This window comes from Chiloscyllium punctatum, chromosome 25 (genome assembly GCF_047496795.1).
Source record: "Chiloscyllium punctatum isolate Juve2018m chromosome 25, sChiPun1.3, whole genome shotgun sequence".
NCBI lineage: Eukaryota > Metazoa > Chordata > Chondrichthyes > Orectolobiformes > Hemiscylliidae > Chiloscyllium > Chiloscyllium punctatum.
In genome coordinates this window covers 17,770,300-17,784,475 of record NC_092763.1, presented here as the reverse complement: position 1 = coordinate 17,784,475, position 14,176 = coordinate 17,770,300, and positions in this window count along the sequence as shown.

Here is a 14,176-nt window from a genome sequence, read left to right as displayed (position 1 = left end):
AAGTTATTTAGGTGGAAATGAGAAATAAAAAGGGATGATCACCTTATTGGGATTGTACTATAGACCCCCTAATAGTCACAGGGAAATTGAGAAACAAATTTGTAAGGAGATCTCAGTTATCTGAAGAATAATAGGTTAGTTATGGTAAGGGATTTTAACTTTCCAAACATAGACTGGGACTGCCATAGTGTTAAGGGTTTACATGGAGAGGAATCTGTTCAGAGTGTACAAGAAAATCTTCTCATTCAGTGTGTGGATGTACCTACTGGAGAAAGTGCAAAGCTTGACCTACTGTTGGGAAATAAGTTAGGGCAGGTCAGTGGGGGTAAGTGTCAGTGGGGGAGCACTTTGGGTCCAGCAACCATAATTCTATTAGTTTTAAAATAGTGATGGAAAAGGATAGACCAGATCTAAAAATTAAAGTTCAAAATTAGACGAAGGCCAATTTTGACGGTATTAGGCAAGAACTTTCAAAAGCTGATTGGGGGCAGATGCTTGCAGGTAAAGGGACGGCTGGAAAATGGGAAGCCTTCAGAAATGAGACAACGAGAGTTCAGAGACAGTCTATTCCTATTAGGGTGAAAGGGAAGGCCGGTAGGTGTAGAGAATGCTGGTTGATTAAAGAAAATGAGGATTTAGAAAAAGAAGGAAGCATATGTCAGGTATAAACAAAAGAGATTGCGTGAATCCTCAGAAGAGTATAAAGACAGTAGAAGTAGACTTAAGAGGGGCATCAGGAGGGCAAAAAGGGGACATGAGATAGCTTTGGAAAATAGGCTTAGAGAGAATCCAAAGGGAATCTATAAATACATTAAGAACAAAAGAGTAACGAGGATGAGAATAGGGCCCGTCAAAGACTATCAAGGCAGCCTATGTGTGGAACCACAGGAGATGGAGGAGATGTTAACCAAATATTTTGCATCAGTGTTTACTGTGGAGAAGGACATGGAAAATGTAGAATGTCAAGAAATAGATGATGACATTTTGCAAAATGTCCATGTTACAGAAGAGGAAGTGCTGGATGTCTTGAAATGCAAAAAAGTGAATAAATCCCCAGGACCTGATCAGGTGTACCCTAGAACTCTGTGGGAAGCTAGGGAAGGTGGTTGCTGGGCCCCTTGTTGAGATATTTGTATTATCGATTGTCCTAGGTGAGGTGCCGGAAGACTGGAGGTTGGCTAACATGGTGCCACTTTTTAAGAAGGGTGGTAAGGACAAGCCAGGGAGCTATAGACCAGTGAGCCTGACCTCGGTGGTGGGCAAGTTGTTGGAGGGAATCCTGAGGGACAAGATGTACATGCATTTGGAAAGGCAAGGACTGATTAGGGATAGTCAACATGGCTTTGTGTGTGGGAAATCATGTCTTACAGATTGAATTAAGTTTTTTGAAGAAGTAACGAAGAGGATTGATGAGGGCAGAGCCGTGGGTGTGATCCATATGGACTGCAGTAAGACGTTAGACAAGGTTTCCCATGGGAAACTGGTTAGCAAGGTTAGATCACATGGAATACAGGGAGAACTTGCCATTTGGATATAGAACTGGCTCGAAGGTACAAGACAAAGGGTGGTGATAGAGGGTTGTTTTTCAGACTGGAGGCCTGTGACCAGTGGTGTGCCACTAGGATCAGTGCTGGGTCCACTGCATTTCGGCATTTATATAAATGATTTGGATATGAACATAGGTGGTATAGTTAGTATGTTTGCAGATGATATAAAAATTGGAGGTATGGTAGACAGTGAAGAAGGTTACCTCAGATTACAACAGGATCTTAATCAGATGGGACAATGGGCTGAGAAGTAGCAGATGAAGTTTAATTTTGATAAATGTGTGATGCTGTATTTTGGAAAGGCAAATCAGAGCAGGACATACACACTGAATGGTAAGGTCCTGGGGAGTGTTGCTGAACAAATAGACCTTGGAGTGCACGTTCATAGTTCCTTGAAAGTAAAGTCGCATGTAGAAAGGATAGTGAAGAAGGCATTGTTATGCTTTCCTTTATTGGTCAGAGCACTGTGTATAGGAGTTGGGAGGTCATGTTGCAGCTGTACATGACATTGGTTAGGCCACTTTTAGAATATTGTGTGCAATTCTGGTCTCCTTCCTATCGGAAGGATGTTGTGAACCTTGAAAAGATTCAGAAAAGATTGACAAGGATGTTGCCAGGGTTGGAAGATTTGAGCTATATGGAGCAGTTGAATAGGCTGGGACTGTTTTCTGTGGAGCATTGGAGGCTGAGGGGTGCCCTTATAAAGATTTATAAAATCATGAGGGACATGGATTGGATAAGTAGACAAGGTATTTTCCCTGGGGTGGGGGAGTCCAGAACTAGAGGGCATACATTTAGGGTGAGAGTAAAAAGACATAAAAGAGAGCTAAGGAGCAACTTCTTCACACAGAGGGTGGTACGAGTATGGAATGAGCTACCAGATGACGTGGTGGAGGCTGGTACAATTACAGCATTTAAAAGACATTTGAATGGATATATGAATAGGAAGGGTTTAGAGGGATATGGGCCAAGTGCTTGGAAATGGGACGAGATTAGGTTAGGACATCTGGTCAGCATGGATGAGTTGGACTGAAGAGTCTGTTTCCATGCTGTACATCTTCGTGACTCTATTTCCACTGAAGCTAAGGAAGAATAGATAAAGTCATTTTCTCTACTCAATGTTTTAGTGGTAAACGACTTCTATGTTCTCTTTTAGTTTATTTCAGTTACTTGTAGCAGTTTTTCACAACACTGAATATTCCTGTACCTTTTTTTCAGTCATTGAGCTTTTTTGTTCACAACTCTTCTACATGCAATCTCAGCTTCACTTCTGACACCATACTCTTTGCTCAAACCTAGCAGCTTTGACGGAATGATGTCTTTATTAAAGTTGCTCCAAGATGGCTGACCACGGTATGAGTGCTTCATGGAAGAGGTCATATGTCTATGGCAGATCAATAAGGACATTTTTACCTGATTGCATTTTAATGCAAATAACCTTCTCAAGCACAGCAGGGATGTGCAACATGTAAAGCCTACATCACATGTCTGATTAATGGTGTGCAATTTATATGTATTAATATTTTGTTTAACGCTTGTATTTCAAACTAGTGCCATATGAGTGTTGGTCTACTTTGGGGAAGGGGTTTAAAGATTAATGAGGGGCACTTGACCCAGGACGTTACCACCCATTTCTCTCTCTCTGCTGTCAGACATCCTGAGTTTTTCCAGCAATTACTATTTTTGTCTCTGATTACAGTATCCGCAGTTCTTTCAGTTTTTAAACATTAATTAGGTCAGTCTTTTCAAAACCATGACTTTAAAGCCATTATTATCAAAGAAAGCAGGTGACTGTGAGAATCTAGCCTAGAAAAGGTAGATTGTTCAAAGGAGTTAAGAAAATAAATTATGTCCATCAAAGAAAGTGGCTTGTGAAATTTCCAAGGTATGAGTGTTTGGTTAGAACTCTGCAGATTATTCAAAGCTGAGAAGATTTAATCTCTCACTTATATGAGTCTTCACAGAAAAACTGTTTCACATCCACAGAACAGGAACTGAGAACAAGAAATGAAATCAAACCTTCACATTGGACAGGGAAGGAAAATTTCCCTCTTTAAAAAAAGTTCACTTGTGGGACAAAGCCAGTGCAGCTGTGTCAACATTTATTGCCCGCCCCTAGATCCCCTCTAGAAGATGGTGGTGAGCTACTTTCTTGAACCGCTGCAGTCTATGTGCTGTAGGTAGACCCACAGCACTGTGAGGGAGGCAATTCTTGGATTTTGATCAGTGACACTGAAGATATGGTAATGTATGTCAGGATGGTGAGTAACTTGGGACAAAAACCTGCAGGTGGTGATGTTCCCATGTACCTACTGCCTTTGTCCTCTAGATAGAAGCCATTTTTGGTTTAAAGGATGAGGGCTTATGCCCAAAATGTTGATTCTCCTGCTCCTTGGATGCTGCCTAACCTGCTGTGCTTTTCCAACATCACGCTCTTGACTCTGATCTCCAGTATCTGCAGTCCTCACTTTCTCCTATTTTAAAATATGCTGTCTAAGGAGTTTTGGTGAATTTCTGCATAGATACGTACAGCACGGAAACAGACTGTTTGTCCCAACTCATCTATGGCAACTGGATTTCCTAAATTGAACTAGTTCCATTTGTCTGCAGATAGTATGCACTGCTGCTTCACAGCAGCAGTAGTGGAGTAGTTGGAAGTTTGTAGATGTGGTACTAGTCAAACAGGCTGCTATGTTTCGGATGCTGTGTTGAGTTCTTTAATGTTGTTGGAACTGAAGTCCTCCAGGCAAGTGGGGACTATCCCTTCACACTCTTGACTTGCGCATTGTAAATGGCTGAAAGCCTTTGAGAGTCAGGAGGTGAGTTACTCTCTGCAGTATCTGTAGTCTCTGACCTGCTATTGCAGCCATTGTATTTATATGGTGAGTCCAGCTCAATATCTGGTTAACGATAAGTCACAGGATGTTGATAGTGGTGGATTAAATGATAGTAATACCAATGAATTTTGATTACTGTAAAGTGATAATGTTGGGTAGTAGATGGGATTTTATTTTTCCCTGTGTTTTGAAATCTTTAAAACATGTTATACTTGGATACAGTAGCTTTGTTTGGTGTAATTTGTTTGTATTTCTTTCACGTAGATAGCACCTGTTTAATGCTCAAACTAAATTTGAAGCCTGGTTTTAGTGAAAGACTTCCATTTTTGAAAAAAAAAATGATTAAACATATTTCATTCTGCGATCTGACTTGACCAGCAGAAACATTCTTGGTGAAGGACTTTTGCCCGAAACGTCGATTCTCCTGCTCCTTGGATGCTGCCTGACCTGCTGCGCTTTTCCAGCACCACACTCTCGACTCTAATCTCTAGCATCGGCAGTCCTCACTTTCGCCTCGCAGAAACATTAGCTGGGTCCTTACAGAGGAAAGAATGTAAAGTAAAAACAAACTGAGCACAAACCTGTAATTAATCCTAATTATTCACTTGTCTTTCAAAGACTAAATTTGCATTTCAGTGTGGATTCAAGACTAAATTTATGCTGGTTAACTATTAGGAAAATATTGTCAATTGTTGATTTTTAAAGCTTCTTCTTATTACTGGTATTACTGGTACATGCAGCATTTAGTCACTGCCTCTGTTCTCCCTTGAGAAAGTAGTGCTGAACTACCTTCTTGGATGGTTGAGAACATGTGGTATAAGTACATTTATGGTGACTCAGTTGTTTGTGATCAGTTGTTAGAGCTATACTGAGTGTACTATTGGTTATTTGATGTGACACGTTATTATTGTTCACGAGTTGCAATTTGCAAAGTGCTAAGCAGCCATTTAAACCTTGGAAATAGTGTTTTGGTGCCCTGTCCAATCTCGCACTGAACATACAAGAGATAAAGATTATTCAGTCTGGATTTTAAGATACTTGAAGTATCACTGCATGGAATTTGAAGAAACAAAAAAAAATGGGTTTGCAAACCTTCACAGACCTGTCCTCCTCTGAAGCATTTGGTGCAGTAAACATTGGAGGAAACAGTGGAGCTGGAAATGTATTTCCCGAACTCACTGTCTTTGGTGAGAGCTCAGCTAGAGAGTTTAATACAATAAGTAAATGCTACAGTATGTAGAATAACCATCTGTCATAAGAAGACATACAAGAAAGTCATCGCTGGCACACTTCCCATCTCTTCTCATTTCCCCATGGAAACTAGTAAGAGACTGTTAACCAATGAAGCTCTTGCATAAGGGAACCATGGAATTGCTCAGCATGAACTGGGATAATGAATAACAACAACATGGAATTAACATTGGAAGTGTAGCCCATTCAGTCCTATAAGCCTGTTCAGCTATTCAATTAAACCATTGTTGATCTAAGTTTTAAATCTTCCCACACAGTAACCTCAGCTGGTTACTGTGAAGGATTTATCTTATCAACCTCTCCCTTCATCTGAAGAGTGGGGATCCTCAGGTTAAACCACCATTAGTTATCTCTCTACTGACAATAGACAATAGGTGCAGGAGTAGGCCATTCTGCCCTTCAAGTCTGCACCACCATTCAATATGATCATGGCTGATCATCCTTAATCAGTATCCTGTTCCTGCCTTATCTCCATAACCCTTCATTCCACTATCCTTGAGAGCTCCATCCAACTCTTTCTTAAATGAATCCAGAGATTGGGCCTCCACTGCCCTCTGACGCATAGCATTCCACACAGCCACCACTCTCTGGGTAAAGAAGTTTCTCCTCACCACTGTCCTAAATGGTCTACCCCGTATTTTTAAGCTGTGTCCTCTAGTTTGGCACTCACCCATCAGTGGAAACATGTTTCCTGCCTCCAGACTGTCCAATCCTTTAATAATCTTAAATGTCTCCATGAGATCCCCTCTCAGTCTTCTAAACTCAAGGGTATACAAGCCCAGTCGCTCCAGTCTATCAGCGTAAGGTAGTCCCGCCATTCCAGGAATTGACCTCGTGAACCAACACTGCCCTCCCTCAATAGCCAGAATGTCTTTCCACAAATTTGGAGACCAGAACTGCACACAATACTCCAGATGTTGTCTCACCAGGGCCCTGTACAGCTGCAGAAGAACCTCTTTGCTTCTATACTCAATCCCTCTTGTTATGAAGGCCAGCATGCTATTAGCCTTCTTTACTACCTGCTGTACCTACATTGGCTGGTGTACAAGAACACCCAGATCTCTTTGTACTGCCCCTTTACCTAAATTGATTCCATTTAGGTAGTAATCTGCCTTCCTGTTCTTGCCACCAAAGTGGATAACCATACATTTATCCACATTAAACTGCATCTGCCATGCGTCTGACCACTCACCTAACCTGTCCAGGTCACCCTGTAATCTCCTAACATCCTCCTCACATTTCACCCTGCTACCAGCTTAGTATCATCAGCAAATTTGCTAATGTTATCACGAATACCATCTTCTATATCATTAATATATATTGTAAAAAGCTGCGGTCCCAGCACTGATCCCTGCAGTACCCCACCAGTCACTGCCTGCCATTCTGAAATGGAGCCGTTTATCACTACTCTTTGTTTCCTGTCAGCCAGCCAACTTTCAATCCAAGTCAGTACTTTGCCCCCAATACCATGCGCCCTAATTTTGCTTACTAAGTATCATGTGCCCTAATTTTGCTCACTAAATACCATGCGCCCTAATTTTGCTCACTGAGGGAGCAGTCCTATGGTCCATTAGTATTATGGCATCTTTACTTTTAGTTTTACGTATGTCTTAAATCCACCTACCTAAACTAATTCCTTAATACCATTCCCTAACTAAAAAAATATCATGTTCAGCTTGAAGTTTTTAAATAACCCCACCTTAGCAGCTTTTAAGGAGTAGGTTCCACATTTTCACTGTCATTTGTTCAGAGAAATGCTTCCAGACATCATCCAGAATAGCCCTGCTGTAATTTTAAGGTGATCTCCCAGTGTTCTGGAGTCCTCATTAATGGTATAGAAAAGAACATAAGATATGAAATGAAGTGGTGCGCATTCCAACCTAAGTGCATAACAATGTTAGGAACAAGTGGTTCGCTCATCAAATACTGATCTGTTAAATGCTGGCATTGAGTCAATTAAAGTAACCTTCAGGACACCAGAAGTGCATAACCATGTGACATGGCCATTGCTGTGTGTACTCTCAACATATTAATGCTATTCTGCATGGCCCCAGTGCTGCACACTTATCTTGCAATCAGAAGGTTATATTTTCAGGTTTTGGTATCTTGGTACCATATCTCAAAACTGATGTTCCAGTGTCATAGTTAGGGAGCGGAACACACACAGTGGTGCTATCTATTTGATCAGGAGAAAGTGAGGACTGGAAGAATGATTCGCTCCCCCCTCCCATTTATTTACCACAGCCCCACCCCCATCCATTTATCCCCCCCAGCCCCATCCCCCTCCCATTTAATCCCCCCAGCACCACATCCACTCATTTATCCCCCAGCCCCACCCACCTACTGTTTATCCCTGCAGCCCCTTCCCCCTCCGATTTATTCCCCCAGCCCCACACCCCTCCCATTTATTTCTCAGCCCCCTTGGCCCACAAGACTCATTCCTGATGAAGGGTGCGAAACGTCGATTCTCCTGCTCCTCGGATGCTGCCTGACCTGCTGTGCTTTTCCAGCACCACACTCTCGCCCCCTATCTATTTGATCAGGCACGTCTGCCCTGTTGGTGGATGTAAATATCTCATGGCAACATTCTGAAAAAGAGCAAGTGAGTTCTCTTTGGCTGCTACTATCCCTGTGTGGGCACGTATAAACAAAACAGATTATGTATTCATTTTTGCAGTTCTGCTTTAGAGCTTTGTTGTGTACAAATGTTTGCATGCCCTACATTATAAGAGTGGCCACATTTTAAAAAGTAAAGCATTTTTAGGGCCTCCTGAGATTGTGACAGATTATGTACAAGCCTCTATTTTACTATTCTGTAGGAACATTACTGCAGGAGCAAGAAAAGAGGAGGATGGATCTGTGATCCAAACAAGACAAAATCCTTGGAAAATGTTTCAGAAGATCAGACGACAGTGAACCTTTCCAGATATGAGGTAGCCTCATTACATTAATGCGGCAAAAATCTTTCACTGAGACTCTCATTAGTATGCCACACTCCTGGGTATCACAGCAAGCATCGTTTAATGAAACTAATGCTGCAAAATGTTCAGTTTCAGGTCTTGTTCACTCCTTCAAGCACAAGACGTAAGAAGTACAATGGTCCAATAAGCATTCAGCGAGCAAACACCCAATATCGCAATCATCAGTTCTGTCAAGCTCCAACAGGATTTCTCACAATCCAGCGAAAGCAGAGATGGAATAGAGCAGGATGGAGAACAGAGTGAACAATAATATTACAATGAAGCAATGGCAAATGTTGTTGGTTTGTGATGTCAGCGGCAACTGTTGACAGGTCACATTGAAGTTCCAGTGAAGAAAATCCTTTTCATGAACTATATGCACTTTATTACATTTTAAATAGAAGAAGAATTTCCTAGAACATTGCAGAATCATGTAGCAGTATTCTTATATTATCCAAATATGACATAAATTAGTTGTGTTACTTCCATGTCTCCAGTGCATTTATTTATAGCTAAACTATGTATAATACAGAGTGACCTGCATTGCAACATGGGCCAGGTGCTTCATTGAAGAAAGCCTGTGGTCTGTGGACATGTGATCATTTCCAAGGTATTGGACTTGGGTTATTTGCATGCTGAAAATTTTAAAGGAGCATCATTCCAAGGTGAGACTGGGACATCTTCATATTTTACCCCCAAAAGATAAATCTCACATATTATAAGTGAGAAATCACAAATATTGGATAACAGTAAAATCAATTGTAAAAATTTATAAGCACAGGCATGGACTGGTTGAACTGTAGGGTCTGCTTTTGTGCTGTTTGATTCTGTGACACAATGACTCTATAAGTGTGCCTTGCATTGCAGAGTTAAAAATCACACAACACCAGGTTATAGTCCAACAGGTTTAATTGGAAGCACTAGCCTTTGGAGTGCTGCTCTTTCATCAGGTGATTGTGGAGTATAAGTTTGTAAGACACAGAATTTATAGCAAAAGTTTACAGTGTGATGTAACTAAAATTGTATATTAAAAAAGACTTGGATTGTTTATTAAGTCTCTCATCTGTTAGACTGACCATGTTGGTTTCAATTCTTTCATATGTAAATCACAAAATACTTTTAAAAGTTGCTATCTCAAGTGAACTTTAATAACTGGTGTCATGTCGGCCCAGATAATGCATTGAAAGTATGAGCTTCCCTGTGTGAGGCTGTCTGTGCCACAATAGTCAGACTGATTCTAATCTGAAAGCCAAATTTACAGAATCTTTCATGGATTCATGCAGTTTTTGAGCAAAGTAAAATGTAATTCTGCAAGTACAGATTCACCCCCCAAACGTGTGTGTGTGTGTGTGCGTGTGTGCATGTTATGGGTGTCTGCGAGAGAGGGTGTGTATGTGTGTGAGTGTGAGTGTGAGTGTGAGTGTAAAGGGGTATAAGTCTGTGAGAGGGTGCATATGTGAGTGTGGAGTGTATGTGTGAACATTAGAGAGAGGGTCTGCGTAAGTGTGTGTGTGCATTGCAGAGAATTTGGATCATTGGTGAAGATTGAAAAATCATTCTCACTTGCTTAGAGTAGGCTCCCTACTAGTCCTGGTAACTCCGCATTCAGATGTGTACCTCTGAGGTGTAACCAGGTGTCAGAAAAATCTTGTTTCATTGTCCTACACTTCAGAATTGGTGATCGAACAGTGTGAAAAATTCGCTCAGCGAAACCGTTTGATCCAGGGCAAAGTGATGAGGACTTTGCAGCATCCATACCTTCGTTACTGCTCATATCCCTGAAAGGTCTGCCTCTACATCACAGTCCATTGACAGAAATCACTTCATTGGCTTCACTGAACAGATTGAATATGTCACTTAATTTGCCTGCATGAAGTGTTCTTTGCCAATCGAACAATTGGAAATTTGGAGAAATAATCATTGACTAAGATGTAGTCATCTAGGATGAGAGGTCGTAGCCTTAGGAAAAGGGGCAGCGAATTTAAAACAGAGTTGAGGAGAAACTATTTCTCCCAAAGGGTTGTAAATCTGTGGAATTCGCTATCCAGTGCAGTGGATGCTAGGACAGTGAGTAAATGTAAAGAGGAGTCAGACAGATTTTTAATGGGTAAAATGAGTTGAAGGGTTTTGTGGACAAGGCTGAGAAATGGGGTGAGGACCATATCAGCCATGATGGAATGGCGGAGTGAACCCGATGGGCCAAATGGCCGACTTCTGCTCCTATATATTATGAACCTAAGAACGTATCTCCATTTGTAGTAAATAGGTCAGTGGCAATTTTGGACCAAGGGATTTACAGAGTATCATGTAGGTCTATACCTTCCTTATTTTGCTGTGGCTCGTGGCACTTCAGTATTTCTTGTCTGTGAACACGGTTTGGTAGGTGTAATTGACAGAATCGTATATGATTGGAGTTGAAAAATGCTGTCCAGATTCCTATACCTTCAAGGGCTACTACGTGTTACAAACCATTATGTTTGAGCATTGGTAAACAAAACTATCAACCTTTAACATAACTCTACAAGTTGAAATGCTAACCTCATTTTAAAAACCCCAAACTAACAGGCAAACAGACAAAAAGAGTAGTGTTAAGGATGGAGAAAAAAAAAATGCTGTTTGGTAGCTGCTGGAAAACCCATTGAAAGAAAATTGATCAAATACTTGAAAGAGAAGATAAATAGGCTACGTGGTGAGAACAGGGCAGCTGGATGAGTTTTAAATGCTGTTTACAAAGAGCCAGTATGGATTATGATTGGCTTTTTTCTGAATTGTAGACCTCAAGTTTTGAAGGAGTAACAAACACATTTATAAATAGTGTGTTCATATGTAAACGTACTGCAAACCTGTGATTGGAGTTTGAAGGAGAGCACTTTCTGTAAAGAGGAGTGATAAACCGATCATAATTTATCAGTATCTGCAGTGAACTGTTCAAGAGTGCATGGCATGGGCATCATGGGAGCATCTCTTCAGAATGTTCACTCAATCTGATAGAAATTTATGATAATGAGTTTCAAAATGTTCAACACATTTGGGGAAAAATTGTCTCTAACTGGCTTAGTGGGTAATCCAATGTCCCAACTTCATACCAAAGAGATAATTTGTTATAATCACCGGTTAGACCGGTGGCACTTAAGATGACATCAAATCCAACCATGAAGTAGCTCTGGTAAAGTGACGGTGAAATCAATAAAATGGGAAAAAAGATTTTTAAAATTGCATGTGTATTAATATTCCAAGGCACTTTAAAACCAACAAAGTGATTTTTTTGAAGTGTAATCGCTGTTAAGTTAATGTTTTTCACAGCACGAGCCCACATAACAACGCTACGGTAATGGCCACGTATTCTTTTATTAATAATATTAGTCAAGGGATAAATATTGGTCAATGCACCGGGGAGGACTTCCCTGCTCTTCATTTATTTTTTACGTCTACCAATGTGACTTATGTTTCGCATTACCTGTGAAAGGCAGCACCTGTAAAAGTGTAACATTCCCTCAGTATCCCTGTGGAGTATCAACATCATATTTTGTGTTCATGTCACTGGAGAGGAGTGAAAATCACAACTTCTGAGGCAACTTTGTTAGCTTGGAGCCATGGGTTGTAATCTAATCAATATTATAAATAAACAATAAAGGATCAGGCATCCAGATCCACATCAGATATGGCTGAGCTACAACAGTACCACTCTGCTGCACAGAGTATAGAACTACAGTACCGTTATAGTGACAGTTCAGGCTGTCATTGGAACAGATCATTGGATTGATGCCTGATACTAGAGGGTTCCATTTTGCAGCAGGCATTTTCTAACCTTTGCCCTCCTATTCCACATGGCTCATCTTCCCAACCTTTAACCTCCACAATGCAACTTCTTCCGAAGGATAGAATTATCCAACAAACAGGAAGCAATTATTCTCCAGAGTCTATGATGTCTGCACACTTCATAAAAAAAGATCAAATTCAATGTGATAGTCATTGCCATTATCTGAGTGAAGTGTTAAGTGGCATAACTAATGCTGCCCTCTAAATGTCCCCTCACAGGAAGAATGGTTGGGTACATTGGTAGAGTGCTGGTTCAGCCCATCTTTAATGTCAACTTGCTGCTTCCTTCACTGCCAGTGTCTTGCTCTTCTTCTGTTAAGTCTTCCAGTAATGATTAGATTCCAACCCTTCTGCATGGATAACATACACAAACAAAAACAGAAGTTGCTGGAAAAGCTCAGCAGGTTTGGCAGCATCTGAGGAGAGAAATCAGAGTTAGCATTTTGGATCCGGTGACCCATCCTCAGAACTGCATGGATATCATGCCAGAAGGACTGTTCTTTTGATGACATCTATGAATTCTCTTATGTTTCCAGCCTCTTTCATTGCTTCTGTATTAGCCTTTTCTCCACGTGAATTGCCCTTATGTTTGGTCTTAAGCATCACATTTCAAAGTTGTTGATTTTCTTTTTTTATTTCTGCCCAATGCTCCAATCTTCATACCCATAAAAATTAACTGACCAGATGGAACATTTTGGCACACAAATTTTCATCCCAGAACTCCAACTGACATTTCTTAAAATGTTGCTTAATGTTGTAAAAACCTTTAGGCTTCTGCCCATATCTTTTTAGGATTTGCACACATCAGATGTTGAATTAGCTTTAGAATTAGAATTAGAATTAGAATTAGAATTAGAATTAGAATTAGAATCCCTACAGTATGGAAACAGGCCCTTCAGCCCAACAAGTCTACACCGACCCTCCAAAGAGTAACTCAGCCAGACCCATTCCCCTACTATTCTACATTACCCCTGACTAATGCACCGAATCTACACATCCCTGAACACCACGGGCAGTTTAGCTTGGCCAGTTCATGTAACCTGCACATCTTTGGATTGTTGGAGGAAACCAGACCACCCGGAGGAAACCCATGCAGACACAGGGAGAATGTGCAAACTCCACTTCCACAATGCTTCCTTGAATTGATTTTTGAATTGTTCTAACTTGCTTCCATGTCTTGCGATGTGCAAACGAGAAATGTTCTTTTTCCTTATCATTGCAAGATATATTTTGTTCTCTTATGGCTGAGTGTAAAGCCGTATATACCGCTTTCCTTTCAGATTGTATTAGTTAATTTTTGTAAGTCTTCACCATTTGATGCTGTGTGCAGTGAAACCATGATGAGACAAATGCAGATATCTCAAGATTCCAGTCGTGGGGAAGTCAGCTATTACTGCCAGCAGAATCGAAAATCAATTAGAAGAATGCCTGTGATAAACTCAATTCCAGATAACTCTGATTAGCCAAGCTTCTGAACACCTGTCATTCGACCGCGCCTATGAATTGGAGTGTATAATATGTGCAGTGATGACCACAAAATAACCTCACAACCAACCTGTACTGTTGAGACACATTTTTAATGTGGTTGAAAACAGTCTGTTTTTCCATCACAGACCAGATTGCTCTCTAATGTTGAAAGATGAAATGTGTAACGGCAGAAAGTAAAGTAAGAAACGGGTCATCGTTATGATCTGCACCCAAGTGGATGGCACCAAAATAACTGATATTTATTGTAATAGGAAAGTCCAAAAGGTGTTGCAAC